At 41.0% G+C, this 20,229-nt stretch overlaps 18 non-coding genes across 18 annotated transcripts; all 18 read left to right on the plus strand.

Annotated features, from left to right (window-relative positions):
* Window positions 1-155: 155 nt before the first annotated feature.
* On the plus strand, window positions 156-227 carry trnae-uuc (transfer RNA glutamic acid (anticodon UUC)). Its single transcript has one exon. It is a non-coding gene; the product is annotated as a tRNA-Glu (tRNA).
* A 292-nt stretch (window positions 228-519) lies between these two features.
* Window positions 520-591, plus strand: trnae-uuc (transfer RNA glutamic acid (anticodon UUC)). Its single transcript has one exon. It is a non-coding gene; the product is annotated as a tRNA-Glu (tRNA).
* A 249-nt stretch (window positions 592-840) lies between these two features.
* trnae-uuc (transfer RNA glutamic acid (anticodon UUC)) lies at window positions 841-912 on the plus strand. Its single transcript has one exon. It is a non-coding gene; the product is annotated as a tRNA-Glu (tRNA).
* A 243-nt stretch (window positions 913-1,155) lies between these two features.
* On the plus strand, window positions 1,156-1,227 carry trnae-uuc (transfer RNA glutamic acid (anticodon UUC)). The gene has a single exon. It is a non-coding gene; the product is annotated as a tRNA-Glu (tRNA).
* A 246-nt stretch (window positions 1,228-1,473) lies between these two features.
* On the plus strand, window positions 1,474-1,545 carry trnae-uuc (transfer RNA glutamic acid (anticodon UUC)). The gene has a single exon. It is a non-coding gene; the product is annotated as a tRNA-Glu (tRNA).
* Window positions 1,546-1,794: 249 nt separating this feature from the next.
* Window positions 1,795-1,866, plus strand: trnae-uuc (transfer RNA glutamic acid (anticodon UUC)). Its single transcript has one exon. It is a non-coding gene; the product is annotated as a tRNA-Glu (tRNA).
* A 191-nt stretch (window positions 1,867-2,057) lies between these two features.
* Window positions 2,058-2,129, plus strand: trnae-uuc (transfer RNA glutamic acid (anticodon UUC)). The gene has a single exon. It is a non-coding gene; the product is annotated as a tRNA-Glu (tRNA).
* Window positions 2,130-2,751: 622 nt separating this feature from the next.
* trnae-uuc (transfer RNA glutamic acid (anticodon UUC)) lies at window positions 2,752-2,823 on the plus strand. Its single transcript has one exon. It is a non-coding gene; the product is annotated as a tRNA-Glu (tRNA).
* Window positions 2,824-3,072: 249 nt separating this feature from the next.
* On the plus strand, window positions 3,073-3,144 carry trnae-uuc (transfer RNA glutamic acid (anticodon UUC)). Its single transcript has one exon. It is a non-coding gene; the product is annotated as a tRNA-Glu (tRNA).
* Window positions 3,145-3,396: 252 nt separating this feature from the next.
* On the plus strand, window positions 3,397-3,468 carry trnae-uuc (transfer RNA glutamic acid (anticodon UUC)). The gene has a single exon. It is a non-coding gene; the product is annotated as a tRNA-Glu (tRNA).
* A 249-nt stretch (window positions 3,469-3,717) lies between these two features.
* trnae-uuc (transfer RNA glutamic acid (anticodon UUC)) lies at window positions 3,718-3,789 on the plus strand. Its single transcript has one exon. It is a non-coding gene; the product is annotated as a tRNA-Glu (tRNA).
* A 249-nt stretch (window positions 3,790-4,038) lies between these two features.
* On the plus strand, window positions 4,039-4,110 carry trnae-uuc (transfer RNA glutamic acid (anticodon UUC)). Its single transcript has one exon. It is a non-coding gene; the product is annotated as a tRNA-Glu (tRNA).
* A 191-nt stretch (window positions 4,111-4,301) lies between these two features.
* Window positions 4,302-4,373, plus strand: trnae-uuc (transfer RNA glutamic acid (anticodon UUC)). Its single transcript has one exon. It is a non-coding gene; the product is annotated as a tRNA-Glu (tRNA).
* Window positions 4,374-4,665: 292 nt separating this feature from the next.
* Window positions 4,666-4,737, plus strand: trnae-uuc (transfer RNA glutamic acid (anticodon UUC)). The gene has a single exon. It is a non-coding gene; the product is annotated as a tRNA-Glu (tRNA).
* A 249-nt stretch (window positions 4,738-4,986) lies between these two features.
* trnae-uuc (transfer RNA glutamic acid (anticodon UUC)) lies at window positions 4,987-5,058 on the plus strand. Its single transcript has one exon. It is a non-coding gene; the product is annotated as a tRNA-Glu (tRNA).
* Window positions 5,059-5,295: 237 nt separating this feature from the next.
* Window positions 5,296-5,367, plus strand: trnae-uuc (transfer RNA glutamic acid (anticodon UUC)). Its single transcript has one exon. It is a non-coding gene; the product is annotated as a tRNA-Glu (tRNA).
* Window positions 5,368-5,613: 246 nt separating this feature from the next.
* Window positions 5,614-5,685, plus strand: trnae-uuc (transfer RNA glutamic acid (anticodon UUC)). The gene has a single exon. It is a non-coding gene; the product is annotated as a tRNA-Glu (tRNA).
* A 571-nt stretch (window positions 5,686-6,256) lies between these two features.
* trnae-uuc (transfer RNA glutamic acid (anticodon UUC)) lies at window positions 6,257-6,328 on the plus strand. Its single transcript has one exon. It is a non-coding gene; the product is annotated as a tRNA-Glu (tRNA).
* Window positions 6,329-20,229: the final 13,901 nt, after the last annotated feature.

Raw genomic sequence — 20,229 nt, forward strand, 5'->3', positions numbered from 1 at the left:
GTGTCGCTGCCATTAAACGAAGATTTCTGCTTGTCAGTTGTCTAGTATATAAAATAAAATATGGGAGGCCTGGAATTATGCTATCAAACTACAAAAAGACAGTTAACAAAGAAAGTTTGAAACAAAATATAATCAAATTCAATTATTAAAAGGTTTCCCATATGGTCTAGCGGTAAGGATTCCTGGTTTTCACCCAGGCAGCCCGGGTTCGACTCCCGGTATGGGAACAAGACATTTTAGGTAGGCCCTGGTCACTTATCGTAATCATGCTGTTGTGCGACGATGAAACGAAGATATCCACATGACCGTTGTAGGCCTACTGTATACAAATGGACTCAACTTGCACCACACCCTTCTGTTGTGGTGAGCGTACGCTCATGTGTGTAATATGTCCAATATACGAAAGTATTGGGCACCTTGAATTATGCAATTAAACCTCAATAAAACAATTAATACAGAAAGTTAGATACAAAAAAATAATCAAGGTCGGCAATAATAACTTTAAAAGTGTTAATGAAGTCTCATATGGTCTAGCGGTTAGGATTCCTGGTTTTCACCCAGGCGGCCCGGGTTCGACTCCCGGTATGGGAACTAGAAATTTTAGCTACGGCTCTTTGTGGCCATGCTGTGGCACTGCCATCAAACGAAGATTTCCACTTGTCAGTTGTGATGTACACATACTCCAGTCTCACCCCTATCTACAGATGCATAAGATCTTCTGCGTAATATCAACATTTTCTGAAATTATGGGAGGCCTTGAAACAGGCAATTACACTACAATAAAACAATTAACAAAGAAAGTGAGAGACAAAAAATAATAAAATTCAGCAGTAACAGAAGTCCCATATGGTCTAGCGGTTAGGATTACTGGTTTTCACCCAGGCGGCCCGGGTTCGACTCCCGGTATGGGAACTTGTGGTATAAGTTGCATCTCTACCTGGCTTTGTTGTGTCGCTGCCATTAAACGAAGATTTATAGTTGTCTAGTATACATACGCCACTCGCACCACATCATACAGATTCTTAAGTCTTTCTGCGTAATATCAAAAGATTCTGAAAATATGGGAGGCCTGGATTTATGCAATCAAACTACAAAAAGACAATTAACAAAGAAAGTTTGAAACAAAATATAATCAAATTCAATTATTATTAGCTTTCCCATATGGTCTAGCGGTTAGGATTACTGGTTTTCACTCAGGCGGCCCGGGTTCGACTCCCGGTATGGGAACATGTACCTTTAGGTACGTCTGCTGTGGTGCTGCCATTAAACGAAGCTTTCCGCTTGTCAGTTGTAATGTATACATACTCCACTCGCACCTACACCTACAGATGCAGAAGCTCTTCTGTGTAATATGCAAAATTTCAGAAATTATTGGGGGCCTTGAATCACGCAATTACATTACAATTAACAAAGAAAGTTAGAAACAAAAAATATTCAAATTCAGAAATAATAACTTTAAGTGCATTATTAGAGTCCCATATGGTCTAGCGGTTAGGATTCCTGGTTTTCACCCAGGCGGCCCGGGTTCGACTCCCGGTATGGGAACTCGAAATTTTAGTTGAAGCTCTTCGTGGCCATGCTGTGGCACTGCCGTTAATCGAAGATATCCGCTTGTCAGTTGTGATGTATACATACTCCAGTCTCACCCCAACCTACAGAGGCATAAGATCTTCTGCGTAATATCAAAATGTTCTGAAATTATGGGATGCCTTGAAACAGGCAATTACACTACAATAAAACAATTAACAAAGAAAGTGAGAGACAAAAAATAATAAAATTCTGCAGCAACAGAAGTCCCATATGGTCTAGCGGTTAGGATTCCTGGTTTTCACCCAGGCGGCCCGGGTTCGACTCCCGGTATGGGAACTAGTAGTATAAGTTGCATCTCTTCCTGGCTTTGTTGTGTCGCTGCCATTAAACGAAGATTTCTGCTTGTCAGTTGTCTAGTATATAAAATACAATATGGGAGGCCTGGAATTATGCTATCAAACTACAAAAAGACAGTTAACAAAGAAAGTTTGAAACAAAATATAATCAAATTCAATTATTAATAGGTTTCCCATATGGTCTAGCGGTAAGGATTCCTGGTTTTCACCCAGGCGGCCCGGGTTCGACTCCCGGTATGGGAACAAGACATTTTAGGTAGGCCCTGGTCACTTATCGTAATCATGCTGTTGTGCGACGATGAAACGAAGATATCCACATGACCGTTGTAGGCCTACTGTATACAAATGCACTCAACTTGCACCACACCCTTCTGTTGTGGTGAGCGTACGCTCATGTGTGTAATATGTCCAATATACGAAAGTATTGGGCACCTTGAATTATGCAATTAAACCTCAATAAAACAATTAATACCGAAAGTTAGAAACAAAAAAATAATCAAGGTCGGCAATAATAACTTTAAAAGTGGTAATGAAGTCCCATATGGTCTAGCCGTTAGCATTCCTGGTTTTCACCCAGGTGGCCCGGGTTCGACTCCCGGTATGGGAACTAGAAATTTTAGGTGAAGCTCTTCGTGGCCATGCTGTGGCACTGCCATCAAACGAAGATTTCCGTTTGTCAGTTGTAATGTATACATACTCCACTCGCACCACAACCTACAGATGCAGAAGCTCTTCTGCGCAATATGCAAAATTTCAGAAATTATTGGGGGCCTTGAATCACGCAATTACATTACAATTAACAAAGAAAGTTAGAAACAAAAAATATTCAAATTCAGAAATAATAACTTTAAGTGAGTTATTAAAGTCCCATATGGTCTAGCGGTTAGGATTCCTGGTTTTCACCCAGACGGCCTGGGTTCGACTCCCGGTATGGGAACTGGAAGTTTTAGGTGAAACTCTTCGTGGCCATGCTGTGGCACTGCCATCAAACGAAGATTTCCGCTTGTCAGTTGTGATGTATACATACTCCAGTCTCACCCCAACCTACAGAGGCATAAGATCTTCTGCGTAATATCAAAATGTTCTGAAATTATGGGATACCTTGAAACAGGCAATCACACTACAATAAAACAATTAACAAAGAGAGTGAGAGACAAAAAATAATAAAATTCTGCAGTAAGAGTAGTCCCATATGGTCTAGCGGTTAGGATTCCTGGTTTTCACCCAGGCGGCCAGGGTTCGACTCCCGGTATGGGAACATGTACGTTTAGGTACGTCTGCTGTGGTGCTGCCATTAAACGAAGCTATCCGCTTGTCAGTTGTAATGTATACATAGTCCACTCGCACCAAAACCTACACCTACAGATGCAGTAGCACTTCTGCGTAATATGCACAATTTCAGAAATTATTGGGGGCCTTGAATCACGCAATTACATTACAATTAACAAAGAAAGTTAGAAACAAAAAATATTCAAATTCAGAAATAATAACTTTAAGTGAGTTATTAGCGTCTTATATGGTCTAGCGGTTAGGATTCCTGGTTTTCACCCAGGCGGCCCGGGTTCGACTCCCGGTATGGGAACTAGAAATTTTAGGTGAAGCTCTTCGTGGCCATGCTGTGGCACTGCCGTTAATCGAAGATATCCGCTTGTCAGTTGTGATGTATACGTACTCCAGTCTCACCCCAACCTACAGAGGCATAAGATCTTCTGCGTAATATCAAAATGTTCTGAAATTATGGGATGCCTTGAAACAGGCAATTACACTACAATAAAACAATTAACAAAGAAAGTGAGAGACAAAAAATAATAAAATTCTGCAGCAACAGATGTCCCATATGGTCTAGCGGTTAGGATTCCTGGTTTTCACCCAGGCGGCCCGGGTTTGACTCCCGGTATGGGAACTAGAAATTTTAGGTGAAGCTCTTCGTGGCCATGCTGTGGCACTGCCGTTAATCGAAGATATCCGCTTGTCAGTTGTGATGTATACATACTCCAGTCTCACCCCAACCTACAGAGGCATAAGATCTTCTGCGTAATATCAAAATGTTCTGAAATTATGGGATGCCTTGAAACAGGCAATTACACTACAATAAAACAATTAACAAAGAAAGTGAGAGACAAAAAATAATAAAATTCTGCAGCAACAGAAGTCCCATATGGTCTAGCGGTTAGGATTCCTGGTTTTCACCCAGGCGGCCCGGGTTCGACTCCCGGTATGGGAACTAGTAGTATAAGTTGCATCTCTTCCTGGCTTTGTTGTGTCGCTGCCATTAAACGAAGATTTCTGCTTGTCAGTTGTCTAGTATATAAAATAAAATATGGGAGGCCTGGAATTATGCTATCAAACTACAAAAAGACAGTTAACAAAGAAAGTTTGAAACAAAATATAATCAAATTCAATTTTTAAAAGGTTTCCCATATGGTCTAGCGGTAAGGATTCCTGGTTTTCACCCAGGCGGCCCGGGTTCGACTCCCGGTATGGGAACAAGTCATTTTAGGTAGGCCCTGGTCACTTATCGTAATCATGCTGTTGTGCGACGATGAAACGAAGATATCCACATGACCGTTGTAGGCCTACTGTATACAAATGGACTCAACTTGCACCACACCCTTCTGTTGTGGTGAGCGTACGCTCATGTGTGTAATATGTCCAATACACGAAAGTATTGGGCACCTTGAATTATGCAATTAAACCTCAATAAAACAATTAATACCGAAAGTTAGAAACAAAAAAATAATCAAGGTCGGCAATAATAACTTTAAAAGTGTTAATGAAGTCCCATATGGTCTAGCTGTTAGGATTCCTGGTTTTCACCCAGGTGGCCCGGGTTCGACTCCCGGTATGGGAACTAGAAATTTTAGGTGAGGCTCTTCGTGGCCATGCTGTGGCACTGCCGTTAATCGAAGATATCCGCTTGTCAGTTGTGATGTATACATACTCCAGTCTCACCCCAACCTACAGAGGCATAAGATCTTCTGCGTAATATCAAAATGTTCTGAAATTATGGGATGCCTTGAAACAGGCAATTACACTACAATAAAACAATTAACAGAGAAAGTGAGAGACAAAAAATAATAATATTCTGCAGTAACGGTAGTCCCATATGGTCTAGCGGTTAGGATTCCTGGTTTTCACCCAGGCGGCCCGGGTTCGACTCCCGGTATGGGAACATGTACCATTAGGTACGTCTGCTGTGGTGCTGCCATTAAAAGAAGCTTACCGCTTGTCAGTTGTAATGTATACATACTCCAGTCTCACCCCTATCTACAGATGCATAAGATCTTCTGCGTAATATCAACATTTTCTGAAATTATGGGAGGCCTTGAAACAGGCAATTACACTACAATAAAACAATTAACAGAGAAAGTGAGAGACAAAAAATAATAAAATTCTGCAGTAACGGTAGTCCCATATGGTCTAGCGGTTAGGATTCCTGGTTTTCACCCAGGCGGCCCGGGTTCGACTCCCGGTATGGGAACATGTACCATTAGGTACGTCTGCTGTGGTGCTGCCATTAAAAGAAGCTTACCGCTTGTCAGTTGTAATGTATACATACTCCACTCGAACCAAAACCTACAGATGCAGATGCTCTTCTGCGTAATATGCAAAATTTCAGAAATTATTGGGGGCCTTGAATCACGCAATTACATTACAATTAACATACAAAGTTAGAAACAAAAAATATTCAAATTCAGAAATAATAACTTTAAGGGAGTTATAAAAGTCCCATATGGTCTAGCGGTTAGGATTCCTGGTTTTCACCCAGGCGGCCCGGGTTCGACTCCCGGTATGGGAACTAGAAATTTTAGGTGAGGCTCTTCGTGGCCATGCTGTGGCACTGCCATTAATCGAAGATATGCGCTTGTCACTTGTGATGTATACATACTCCAGTCTCACCCCAACCTACAGAGGCATAAGATCTTCTGCGTAATATCAAAATGTTCTGAAATTATGGGATGCCTTGAAACAGGCAATCACACCACAATAAAACAATTAACAAAGGAAGTGAGAGACAAAAAATAATGAAATTCGGCAGCAACAGAAGTCCCATATGGTCTAGCGGTTAGGATTCCTGGTTTTCACCAAGGCGGCCCGGGTTCGACTCCCGGTATTGGATCTAGTGGTATAAGTTGCATCTCTTCGTGGCATTGTTGTCTCGCTGCCATTAAACGAAGATTTCTGCTTGTCAGTTGTCTAGTATACATACGCAACTCGCATCACATCATACAGATTCATAAGGCTTTCTGCGTAATATCAAAAAAATCTGAAAATATTGGGGGCCTGGAATTATGCAATCAAACTACAAAAAGACAATTAACAAAGAAAGTTTGAAACAAAATATAATCAAATTCAATTATTAATAGCTTTCCCATATGGTCTAGCGGATAGGATTCCTGGTTTTCACCCAGGCGGCCCGGGTTCGACTCCCGGTATGGGAACAAGTCATTTTAGGTAGGCCCTGGTCACTTATCGTTATCATGCTGTTGTGCGACGATGAAACGAAGATATCCACATGACCGTTGTAGGCCGACTGTATACAAACGGACTCAACTTGCACCACACCCTTCTGTTGTGGTGAGCGTACGCTCATGTGTGTAATATGTCCAATATACGAAAGTATTGGGCACCTTGAATTATGCAATTAAACTACAATAAAACAATTAATAACGAAAGATAGAAACAAAAAATAATCAAGGTCGGCAATGATAACTTTAAAATTTTTCATCAAGTCCGATATGGTCTAGCGGTTAGGATTCCTGGTCGGAGCAGGTTTTGCGCAGGTTAAGTTAACCCGGTTTTGCTCAGGGTATTTAAACCCGCGTTCACCACAGCTTTTACGTGATCACAATGGCATGACCTTTTGACGAGAGGCCAGTTGATATCGGAGCGCAAATTATTCGTGCAATTCACAGAGAGAGATTAATTAGACCACGGCTTGACACCCACATGAAAAAATTCTATAGTTTACTATAGTGAATAAACTATAGTATACCCTATATATACTATATTATACAATGGGGGACCTAAATCCAGCGATCTGATTGGTTCCCAACTGTTGTATAAAGAGCGTATACATAACTGCTATGACGCCCGATCATTTTGTGAAAGTATCACTCCGCGCCTTGAAGTGGAAAGTGTCAAAGAATACAACCGTATTTTTACTAGTGTGTGTGTGTGAAGTCATTTTGCCATAATTTTAACAGTTGTATAAAAGCAATAGCACAGTTCACTGAAGTCTAAAATCGGCGAGTGAACTGCTCCATAGGATAAATTGCCGGCGAACCGCTCTATCGGAGCCTTCTCTCGGAGGGACGCTAAAGTGTGTTGCATAGCGACCGTCGATGCATAGCGGCAGCCAGGAGGGACTACTTTTTTGTATTTTTAACAAAACCGCTACTTTGACTTTCTTTGTTTCTTTTTAAATGTAGTGTGTCTATGACTTTCGTTTCGCCATAACAGTAACCATTGTATAAAAGCAATAGATCACTTCAGTCAGTGGCATGTGCACATTATACCACTGTGAAGGGGGTCGCCGGCCCTCCGCTGCGCGTCGGGGCCGGACAACGCCCCTTAACAGTGGTATAATGAGCACATACCCCAGCCTGGCGGGATCTATTGCTTAAGTATACTACAGAAAATTCTATAGTTTACTATAGTAAATAAACTACAGTACATATACTATAGTAAATATTGTAGTGTTTTTGAACCATACTATAGTAGTTTTACTACAGTAAACTACAGAAAACTGCAGTTTTATTACTACAGTATACCACATATATACTACTACAGTAAACTATAGTATACTACAGAAAACTGCAGTTTTATTACTACAGTATACTACATTATATACTACTACAGTTTACTACATAAACTACAATCTACTGAAGTAAATTACAGAACTTTTATTATACTTTTATTTTGCCATAGAAGACTACAATTACGACACCATAGTACTATATATACTGCATTGCAATAACTGCATTATGCAGTATTTTGTTGTTCTTTTAACTATGTAATTGTACTTTACCTAATGGATATTTTCAACTGTATCACTTTTTGTTGTTGCAATTTTTAACCATAGTGCTGTAACAATAATTCACTGCACATAAATTAGGCTTAAAACCACCATTAACACCATTAATCTACAGACTGCTAAAATACCAAAAAAATAGAACAAAAGTTTAACTTTCTTTAAACAGTTGATAATTTATTGTGTCTGAAATTTGGCAGCATTGTTCAGCTATGTTCGTATCAGTTACGTAGGTGAACTTCAACTTTGCAGCATCTGTGGGAATACACACACACACAAACACATACACGAAAGATGAGCATGAAAATGAGGGTATCACTCAACCAACATCTTTTCTCATTTCTATATACCTACTTGTTATTTCAACAAGGTCCTGTTTGGCTAGGCCAGGTTTTCCTTCTGTGCAGCTGCTGGATGACTGGCCAGTCACTGAATGGCCTGCCATATATTCCCTGGTATACATTCCATGTAGGAGATCATTTATGAACTTCTGGGGGCTTTGGAAGTCCTTTTGGAATGACCTTTAATGCAAGTAGATAACATTACCACAAATCTACTTCAACATACAGCAGACTAGCGTTTTACCTCAATGATATATATATGCATTTAGATTAACCAAGTGTACGGCTGATGCATTTAGAAAAACAGTGCAACTGAAACTAAGTAACTTCCTCATCCTCATCCTCATCCTCATCCGCTTATCCGGGGTCGGGTCGCGGGGGGAGCAGCTCAAGCAGGGGGCCCCAGACTTCCCTTTCCCGGGCCACATTGACCAGCTCTGACGGGGGGATCCCGAGGCGTTCCCAGGCCAGTGTTGAGATATAATCTCTCCACCTAGTCATGGGTCCCCGAGGTCTCCTCCCCACTGGACGTGCCTGAAACAACTCCCAAGGGAGGCGCCCAGTGGGCACCCTTGCCTGATGCCCGAACCACCTCAGCTGACTCCTTTCTAAGTAAAGGAGCAGCGGCTCTAATCCGAGTTCCTCACGGACGTAACTTAACTTAACCTATACAAATAACTTAACCTATACAAATAAAGTCAAACAGATTCTTACAGTGGCCCAGGGCCTCTGTTGCTGATGCTGATGATGGACCTGGTGCTGCTGGTGATGGGTCTTCTGTTGCTGGTGGTGGAACTGCTGTTGGTGCTGGTGATAGTGTTGGTTCTGGTCTTGGTTAGGGTTAGGGTAAGTTATAAGTTTTCAACAATAGCATTACATTTCAATGTTGCTATTTTTGCCTTGAGGGAATAATTTTTCCTCTGCAGCCTGTGGTTGTTCTCCCTCAACAGCTCACAAGATGGGTGATGGCACTGAAAATAAAAATTCCATTAAAAAAACAAAACTGACTCACATACACCTGGGCAAATACAGAAGCCAGTTAGAGGGTACAAAGCTTACAGCTGATAGATTACAGGAATATATTGCTGTATCTATCCCTATACTATAGAGTTAGGAATTAAAAACTTTAATTGTAGGTAGAACATTAAGTGCAGACAGTTTATTGCATTAATGGATCTTACTTCATTCCTGGTTTCATTAATTGAGTTCAGCTGACATGATCCTATGACAAACAGAAGATGTACATAGAGTTAAGGGTTACATCAAGACTGTACAACAGAGGTCAGCAGGGGGGATGAGCCTGAGCGGGTAGACAATGCAGGCGGAACAGGAGATGAATACTCAAATCTAATCTTGTTAATATGCTTAATAAGTTGACAGAAAGCAAAAAGTCAAAATGATCTGACAAAGCAGAGCAGGCCAGTTGGCGACCCCATGGTGTACAATATGACAGACAACATTAGGCTACATCACATTACAATAATTCACTGATGTTAAGAAGCACTTCCATACGGTGAATATTTGTCCCAGAATATATGCATAGTGTTTGCCTTGGTGTAACAAAATAATTTGTCAGTATTTGGTGTGATTCAAAAAACTCTGCTTTGCCATTCTATTTACAACCGAAAATAATCCAACAGATTGACAGTTCTCTCCTCACCATACACCCACCACATGAAGTCAAAAGATGTCCAAGGTCATTGTCCGAGAGACACTATTGGAAGGCATCTGAATGGAGGGCATTTCTTTTCTTTTATTCCCCCATTCTTTTGAAAACAGTTTTACCCCCGGTTTATTATAATCACTGGCTATTACTTGTCTTCTCCATCTACACACTCCTCCAGGATAATATCCAACAAGCTGATCTTTTGCATGCTTCCTCTTGTCATACGCGTTTTGTTGTCGAGGTACAAGAGCTTTATGGAAAATGTTATGCATCTTATAATGTTCACTGCTTAACCCATCTTAGCAACGCAGTTGACATGTGGGGTCCGCTGTGGTCCAACTCTTCATTTGTTTATGAAGACACAATTGGCACTCTTCTTGAAATGTTCAATGGTACACAGGCAGTCCCTGAACACATTTTTAAGAGATTTTTTAACACAAAAACACTAATGCACCACACTGAATTATTCAACAATGCCAGTGATGATGTCTGTGATCTTTTCAACAAACTTGTTAACAAAGACAATACAGTGTTAAAATCATCCAAAGTAGGAAGTGGGGCTCGGGTTGTCGGGAATTACACAACAAGAGTAATTACAGTGGGGGAGTCCATTCTCTTTGGAAATTATATAGAGGCCAGTGTCAAAGAATTCAAGAGATGTTTCATCCACCACACTTTATACACCACTGAAATGTATGCAGCAAATTTTAAACGCAATAATTCTTGTGTGGCTCTAAAAAACGGAGAGCATGGTAGCATTAAATCCATACTACTTTGTAAGCTCAATTGTGGTTGCTTATCAGCATGCAAGTGTGAAGAGGTGTACCTACAAATTTTTAGATTCAAAAAGGATTCCAGACAATTAAGACTCTATGATGATTTTGCTAAGGTGAATACTGCTAAGCAAGTATTCAGAAAGTTCAGAAAGACCCATGAAATACTTCTTTGCAAACCTAATGATATTTTGTGCAAATGCTTTTGCTACGTACACGATGAGTCAATTATTCTTATCAAGATGCCTGTATTAGAAAATGTTTAAAGTTAGTAAGGCTTCAATTGTACTCTCTTTCATTGTTATTATATTCTGGCTGTTGTAGCCTATGCATGTTGTGCATTATGTTTTATATTTATGTGTGGTTTATGTTTCTACAATAAAATCTCCACATAATACAAATATTTGGCTTATGTTTCACATATTCATTTTAGGACAAATTACAGAATAATGAAAATATATATTAAAAAAAGTATATTATAGTTAACTATAGTAATCTATACTGTACTACACTTTGTAGTACAGTACTACAGTACTACCCACACTATATTGTAGTATAGTATAGTAATCTATAGTATACTACACTGTGTAGTAACTTACTATGGTATTTACCATAGTACACTACAATGTCTGGAAAATTACTATAGTAAATCCCACACTATATTGTAGTATAGTATAGTATACTATAGTAATATATAGTATACTGTAGTAAATGCTGCAGTAAACGATAGTATTTTTTCCCCTGGGTACCCATAGGTGTGGTTTGGGCGTAACGTGCAATAAACCAATGAGAGTGCCATCTCACATCCCCTTTAAGAGCCATGAGCGCTTTTGAATCTGACGAGTTGATATTTTGACAGCGCGTTTGCAGTCTCCGATGAGACAGATGCATTACTACATGAATTTCAAACTTCAAATGGCTCAGTTTATGGCCAAATAATATGGCCTAATTCACACATGGAATAGCGTTTTCTTCCACAACTTCAGAAACACTGAGTCCTCAAATAAATTTCGGCAAAGAAAACTTAACACACAAATGATATGCAGTAAATGTGGTTCTATTTAATGATATACGCAATACATTAACAAACATCATTTCTCACCATAGTCAGGCGGCTTAGGACCAGATTTGAGAAAAATGGGGACACGGCGGACAAAAGCACCAAATTTTTTCCACAGGTTCTCCATCACCATACCTTTCAATTTAGAGGGGGTTCCACTTAATCAAGATGGTGGAAGGCGGCCATCTTGGATTTCCAAGATTTTCGCATGTAAAACCTATAAATGTCAATATATCAGCTTCCAAGTCACTTAGAAGGTCAATCTTGGTGTCAAAATGTACATTTGCTGGGTCAATGAATGCAGTAAAGATGTTAGGAATATCAGTAAGTGATGTTTTACCAACAGTAGATCATTTTTTTTGCATGCTATTTACACAATTAGTCTTAGGGAGACATTGTGGCCTGGTCAGCCTACCACGCATCTCTACATGATGTATCAGATGACCTGCAGCCTGCTCTCACTCAGCTCTTGCCACTGTTTAATGAAGATTAACTGAGATTTAAAACACTTAGACTAATTCAAGAGAGAGAGTGCAAAAGAAATCGAGGGGTCCGGAGCAAGAATTGACAAAAGACTTTATCGTGCAGAAAAACAACAACGATAACAGCCTGAGTAGATTTGCAAAGTCACTGGCTGGACTTCGGTCCCAGCCCTCCTTTATACACATACAGGAACTTCGAAATCCAATGGAGGTTCCCTTTGTCCCTAATGAGGTTTTCCGCCTTGTCTCTTCATCTCAGCATGTTATCAACCGTGCCCCGATCTGAGGTACGCAGGGATTAGGCTTGTCAGTCAAAATGACCCACGCCTGAAAGGTGGAGGTCAACATGACTTGACCCTGCAGTTCCCAGGGCATTTCTGCGTACCTACCATCTGGTGTGAAACCTGACTCAGGCGTCATGTGTTTTCCACTATTTAAAATATTAAGCCTATTAATAATCATGGTTTACTATAGAATATACTCACTAATTTCTACCACAATCCCCCCTTTGTGACTACTAAGGTCACAACAAAAACATAACAGTCGTTTGGGTCATATTTTGCACTACATTTGATCATCGTTAAAAACCTTTAAACATGTTCAGGAGTCTCAACCTGATTTAAGGCAAAAAGATCTATCAAATGTCTAACATGTCTAACTAGAATTCACACATAACACAGTATTTTCAGCATGCATTGAAAATAAGCATTTCAAAATATATGACATAACAATATGAAACTCAAAAAATGATATTTCAAAAAATAAGTAAACAATAGGAATTAAAACTAAAAGAAATTAAAACTGAAAACTGTCAACAAGCTTGCATGGATTGGGATAGTTCTGATTATTGTCATGTACCGGTATGCTATATAATGTGGGGGGTTAGGGCACCAGTTAAGAGAATAGGAACTCCCCCTGATGTCCGATTCTCACATTCCGGTCTCCTTTCTAGTGTCACTCCAATCTATCTCCCCATAGAGTATCCTCTCCCACTCCCCCGACTCCTCTATGCCAGACACCATGAGGGCCATCTCCTTAGAAAGCCTGGATGCTATTACGGATCTGACTATGGGAATGCAGCAGCAGAAGATAAGACCCATTGCTGTTAGTACTATTAGGAGCACTACACCTATCTTAGCGAACATCATTCCCCACATGCCAAACTTTGTTTCAAGCCATCCAAACATTCCCTGATCATGGCCTGCATTTTCCTTTAACTCTTTTCTTAAACGTTTTAAATTGTTCATTGCAAGTGTAAATGATCCATCTGGGGCAGTATTATTTGGAATGAAGGTACAACACATTTCACCAATAAGATCACAAACTCCCCCCCTTTCTGCTAGAAGCCAATCTAAAGCCTGTCTGTTCTGCCAAGCCACTCTGTCCTGGCTCACGAATGCTCCATCACTCCACAGTATTGACATGTAGTTCTCTCTAGACTTCTGCTGAGAGCCTAGTAAAAGCTGAACATTTTTAATCGCAGGTGGCTGATATAACATTAGTTTCCCGTCTATATCGAATAGCGTGACATTCCAAATTATGTTACATTGTTCCTCTGGTATACTACCTACATCGCTGGCATTTTCGTTTCCTTCGTCATTTTGAAAGCATTCTAATCCTTCTTCAATTTGAAAATTGGTTTGTGTTGGTCGTGTTACTTCGCCTATTTCTTGTGATGATTTTCATGATTACATTCCATGGCATTCCGTCATATTTATCTTCAAGATATTTGTTATGTTGACTCGATCCTAACAGCAGAAAACATTTCATTGAACATATAACATACTTTTTCTGACATGGAATACCTTCTGTTCGTGTTCTATTTAAATTGACCTCTATATCATACTCCTGCTGTGTCCGTTCTTCTAAGCAAAATTCAAACGCTTGTAGAGCGGCGACCAATGCTTAACAGTTGTTCGTTCTACAAGAGTCTCTTCAAGAGACATGGATGTTGATGTAAAGATCCTTGTCGCCATAGTTTATTTTTGATTACACAAGGATCTTCTGCTTCTAATGTAAAATTAAACGTTCTGTCTGACACTGCTTTAAAAAATATAAATTCTCTCACGTTCAATTGATAATTTCCGTTGTAGTCCCATGTTCTTCCTGACGTTACTTTTAGACACCATTTCATTGAATCAAATTGGATATGTAATTTACACCGATCTTTCCTATGTGCATGTTCATAATTCTGGCGGAGGGTTAATGCACATAGATGTTCATCATCCGACATAACAGTATACACAAAGTCATTGATTTGATCTTGCGGTGGTATCTGAGCATACAAGACTATTTTCCCTTTGTTGTCAACCAGTCCTGAATGATTTTGGGCCGGATTATCCTGTGTTCCTCTCTGGCTCTCTTCAGTTGGCCTACTACCCCCTAATTCCTGGCCCTTCCAGGTTTGTGTTGCCCCAATGGTTTCATCCTTCCTCGGGGTCTGTGCTTGTGCCAGCTGAATCTGGCACAACCCGTAAAGGATCAGAAACAGGCTCCCCGTTTTCAGCATCACCATGCTGCTGTATCTCTTGGCTCGACTGGATCTGGTCCTGGGGCAGCTGGTCAGCCCCACGTGTGTCTGCGTCTGGCTCCTCCTCCTCACTCCTCACGTGCAGTGGTTGAGATGATACCACGTGGCACTTCCTTCCACTTGGATGGCTGTTGGTGTTGCGTTGGTGACTTTGTATGGTCCTTCTCTCCTGGGTTTGTTTGTTCCACTTTCTCCTGAAGACTCTGAGATACACGTGGTCACCTGGCTCCACCCCCCTTGGTGGCTCCTTCTCCAACTCTGGAACTCTGTCTTTCTCCTGTTAGTAAATAAGCCTGTGTATGCCAGTTAGTTGTCCCATATAGCGTCTTAATTCAGTTTCCAATTGTTCCAATGGAGGTCCTTTGTGAGGCCCTCGAATGACAGATGAAGGCATGGGTTGACCCGTAAACATTTCATGCGGGGTTAGATGCGTCGCTCGGTTAGTTTTCATGCGATAACTCATTAGTGTCAGTCGTAGAGCATTAGTTCTTTAAGTTAGTACTCTAATTTAATTTTGTTAATCTTTGTCTTAAGCGTCCGATTCCTCTCTCCACCATACCTTGTGGTTTGAGGAATGTAGACACAGCCTAATCTTTGTTTGACATGCAGATGTTAAATCACTTGTTTGAGTGTTTTCTGAATAAACACTGCCCTATTGCCTGAGCTAATTTGTGACGGAATTCCAAACCTTGGCATGACTTCTCTAGTCAGAACCTTGATTACCGTAACCGCACTTTGGTCTTCTGATGGGACTGCTTCTACCCATCTGTTGAACACTGTTTTTTCAAATATTTCACACTCATTTAGCTGGATGTTAATCATTGTTTGCAAGTATGGTGAAGAAAAACCTTGTTTTCAAAATTTTTCTAATTCTCCTCAATACCTCCCCCCTTGCGCAATGGTCAAAGCCATGCGCAGTAAATGATAAGCAAATCTAATAACGCCGTTGGTGCAACCAACGTCGAAACGTGTAACCTTAAGCATCAGCAAACTGAAACCAATCTTTTGGGAAGGGAAATCGAAACCTGTATGTTCAAATCCAAAGCCCAATATGGGTGGGTTTACCATCAGCCGCCTGAAACCACGCTGTTCCAAAGTCATGCACTAAACCGAAAAAAACGTACATGCATTAGTGGCCTTCTATACCACAAAGGAAAAATTAAATAAAATAAAAACGCGACATGCCCCGTTCCAAGACCACTTCTGCTGCCATAGCTGACATATCTGACTCCTGTTCCCCCTCCACCTTTCATCAGCCGGCTTTTCCTATGATGGTTGCAGTCCGTCACTCCATGATCAAGTGAGCCAGTGCTCACAGTGACTCTGCCAAGTAATCGTGACTGTGCCTGAATTAGGTTGTCCCGGGCTTCAAGGTGGGATCTTACCCGTCGTTGGCTAACCAGCCTTCCATACTGGCTTATTGCAGGATGCCGTACCTGGGATACGATCAATCCCCACCTATATGGTGGTATAGATCGCAAAGTGGAGGGATGGAGACAGAGTCATCAGCCGCATCTGCCTTATGCAACCATATGTGTGCGTAATGAATACAAATCAGGGCGACTATAAAACAAAAGATAATTTATCAGAGTTAAAATTATTAAAGTATTGCAGCAGTATTAGTGGCATTTGAAGGTAAACCCACTACTTCCGAATCCAATTTGACAACATAGCACGTATGACTCCTTCCCAGCAGATGTGGCGTCAACCCACCTACTGTCCTTTACTAGGGAGATGTGAAAGAAAACAAAAATCACAATATTAAAACTTGCATTTTCAATATTGCGCGACTCACTTTTGTCTTAACCATTACTCAAAATCATAATTCTCTTCATAATCCTACCCGATTGCCCTTCACTATCTATTTAAATTGAACGACCTGATTAAACCTTTTATTCTACCTATTTATTTTGAATGACATGTCATTGTGGATAACCTAAATTAGAAATTTGGATAACGTTTTATCATACTTATTCGGTCTAATTTTTAAGTATTGCCGATTGTTTTTTCTAAATTATAAGATCACTTTTAATATATTGTCTATTACTTATCATAATCTCGAGGGAAATATTTTATTTGTGTTGTTATCTTGGCACCTAGACCTCGTCAGGTCCAAGCACCAAAATAACATCCACCTATCCACGCAGAGTCCATGGGTTGGGTCTGCTCCTCTTTTGTTGAGTCATTTTACCCTGGCGCCATTGAACCCATTGACTCCTGTGGAGTGTGGTGTGCAGACAATTTTTTAACGCTAATTGCTCATGTTTTGGAGTCTAAATAATTATTCCTAAATCCTGTAATCACCATTTGACTTGCTCAGGGACACATCAACACTCAGCTAGGAGAGATGGGGATCGAACCAGCAACCCTTTGGTTACTAGCCAACTGCTCTACCTCCTGAGCTAAACGACCCCAGCCACCTCTCCGCTGATTTATTACCTCCGGGTCGGTCCTCATCCGCCCTTTTTGCTTTCTATACATTCCACTCCCTTCTCCAAACACCTTCTCCCTCTGATCCAACCGGTTGTCTCACCAGTGCTCTGTGTACCAAGATGTAATGATATATACGCGATGGAGAGTCTCCAAGAGCCACAGAATCACCAATCCCAGCGGTGGTTCTAGGTTTTTTCTAAAACAGTGGACATGGGTTACATACAGGAACCAATTACAGAGTACATCCAAACACATAAATCATGTATTAGGCACAATGCAAATTCAATCTCTTTCTCTCTGTTGTCTCTCTGTCCAGCCCCCACCTGCGGGTTTTTTCATTACTTACGTTCCTTCTCTCTAACTTTCTTTACTTCTCTTTATCTACTTCCTTTGCTTTCACAAATCTCCATAACCATTTTCACTTTCAGTAATCCTTTCCTTTCCTTTCTGGTTTATTCGTTTTTTGGACACTCTCCAAAACTAGATTTATTAATCTTAAATAGGCCATCGAAAGATATGAATCTCCCCAAAGAAAATTCTAACCGGAAAGCCTTCTCCAATCTCATCGTCACTTCTCGTTGCCAATCTACACACTCTTCCTCTTCTCTGTCTCACTCTTCACAAATCACTTCATCTGTCCCCTCTAACTTAACTCAATGCTAACTCTTTCTCACTCACTCACTCACTCACTCACTCACTCACTCACTCACATATACAACTTTAAAATAGGAATTCACAGATTCTCATCCTTGGAGCTGTCATAGGCATTAACTGCGTGTGTTCCGAGAATCCTAAAGTTTTGGTGAATTTTCCTGCCATGGGGAGGTGAGAGGCATAATTTGGACCTACGCAAGTGTAAGTGGCTCCAGTGTAGTGTGGGCCATCATTGGCGTGCCTCTATAATTTATCAGAACCTGCAGTACTGGTTCCTCATCAGCTTGTTTTGTGATTGCTACAAGCTGACCCTCCCCCTGTGGATTCTCTGGGCACCCCTAGTATCCCTGACCTAAAAAGGGACCCGCCTGTCCCTGGTCGCTGTTACCCTGTCCTTGCTGGGATGGAAGAGGGTTAGTCAAACAATTTCTCTTCATATGTCCTTCCATGTTGCACCCATAACATATTAAAGGACCTCTGCGTTGTCCTTGGGATCCTGGTTGTTGATTGTTTCTAAACTGTCCTCGGGGCCCCTGATTCTGTCTATTTTTATTTGTGGGGTTCCCATAATTATGGATGTGTACATGTGTAACAGGTGGAGTAGGTGACAGTTGGCTCTGAGGCTGTTGTACTGGGAGAGAAAATGCCAATCGTGGATATTGGTTTTGAAGTGCGCCCTGCTGGGCGGCTTGCGAAATTACAGCAGCTGGTTCTAAAACACCTGCCTGTCTCTCCTTATCTCTTTCCTTCCTTGTGAGATCTTCCAGCTGAAGCTGATATAGCTTCCTCTGGACCTCTTTGCTTTGTTCCTGTATTCTTTGTTTATTCTGACGATATTCATCCACTGCATGAACTAAATGGCCATTAAAATTTCTATGAGATCCTGATGTAGACAGTCCAACCACATCCTCTAGTTTGGCTTTGATTTGGCTGGGAAGTGTCTCTATCACAGAGTTTCTAAACATGACAGAGAACACCGGATGGATCTCAGGATCCTCATTCGTCTCCAAGCGCCATCTGTCCACTTGGGCCTGGAGGTAGGATGCAGGATTCTCTGTGTCATTGATGGGGAGGCCTCTCATGTTTTTATGATCGATATGGGTAGGGAACTCCGTTCTGAGTGTGTTCCACATCGCCACTCTGTAGCGATCAAGTGTAGTCCCATCATACATTCCATCCATTATGTCCAACCCTCCATTCCTCAGTACAGACTCCATTTTAGATAACCCCAATACTCTTGCCAACAGAGCTTTCAGGTCACCCACTGCAATTAGCTTTCCCACTGTGAGCTCCTCAAATGTTCTAATCCATTTAGACGCCCCGTTAATTATGTTAGGGAGTTTAGAAATGACTCCCTTTAAGTCCTGTGAACCCCACGGTTGATAATGGGCCTGTTGTCCGTTAACTAGAGTAGGATAATTTCCCGGAGAAGTTTCGGGTGCTTTTCCTTCTCTCTGTGATCTCCTTAGTTTCTCATCTAACTCGAGTGGTGTGGGGCTTACTGATGTACTGCAGCCAGGCTCCTCTGCCCCTTGTGTCCCACTAGACCACTCCTCCTTTCTTTTGTTCCGCTTCTTTAATTTCCTTTTAGCATTCTTAGTAATGTGTTTTACACATGGTTGTGATGACCCTTCACCAACATGTTCAATGTCATCCTCCTCCTCTCCTTCATTCTCGTTTTCACCCTCACTACAACAAATGTCAGCATTGTTACACTCTTCCCTTGTGATTATTTTTCTGGCCACTCGTTGTATTGCGCGCCACCTCTCTCCCTCCTTTTCGAACAAAGCTAGCACTAACCTTTCCCTGTCTTTCTTCGCTAAGGCCGTTTTTCCACTTCTGTTATCTATGTAATTCCTTATTACTACCTCCATGTCTCGATGCATTATTGAATCAAAAGTCCCTCCCATGGGCCATATAGTACCTGCTGCTTCTGTCCTTTCTTCCCAGTTCTCAGAGATCTTTTTCATCTCACCTTTGAGCAATAGACGGTCTCTACTCAAAATCTCTACCGCTGTTGGTGCCATTTTTAATTATTACTTTATTACTTTACTTATCTATTTTTTCTGAAATACACTATTTATTTGATACAATTTATTTGAGTTTATTCTACTAGTTAGTTTAAATACTTTACTATCTCTAAGCTACAAACGTGAACTCCCCCCAAGCGCTCGTCTCTCTCCCAAAGATTGGAATGTAGCCCCCACCCTTTACTGCTACCAATTACCAACTCTGCCTTGCAGGCTCCTGCTCGACCCCTGTGTGTTTGCTCGTGCACGTGCAGTTAGTCAGCGCGGTGATGTCAAAGAGGATTTACACATTTTTTCAGTACTTCAACAAATTAACTATTCTCTATCCCTCTAATTTATT

The sequence above is a fragment of the Gadus macrocephalus genome, chromosome 7 (genome assembly GCF_031168955.1).
Source record: "Gadus macrocephalus chromosome 7, ASM3116895v1".
In the NCBI taxonomy this organism is placed as follows: domain Eukaryota; kingdom Metazoa; phylum Chordata; class Actinopteri; order Gadiformes; family Gadidae; genus Gadus; species Gadus macrocephalus.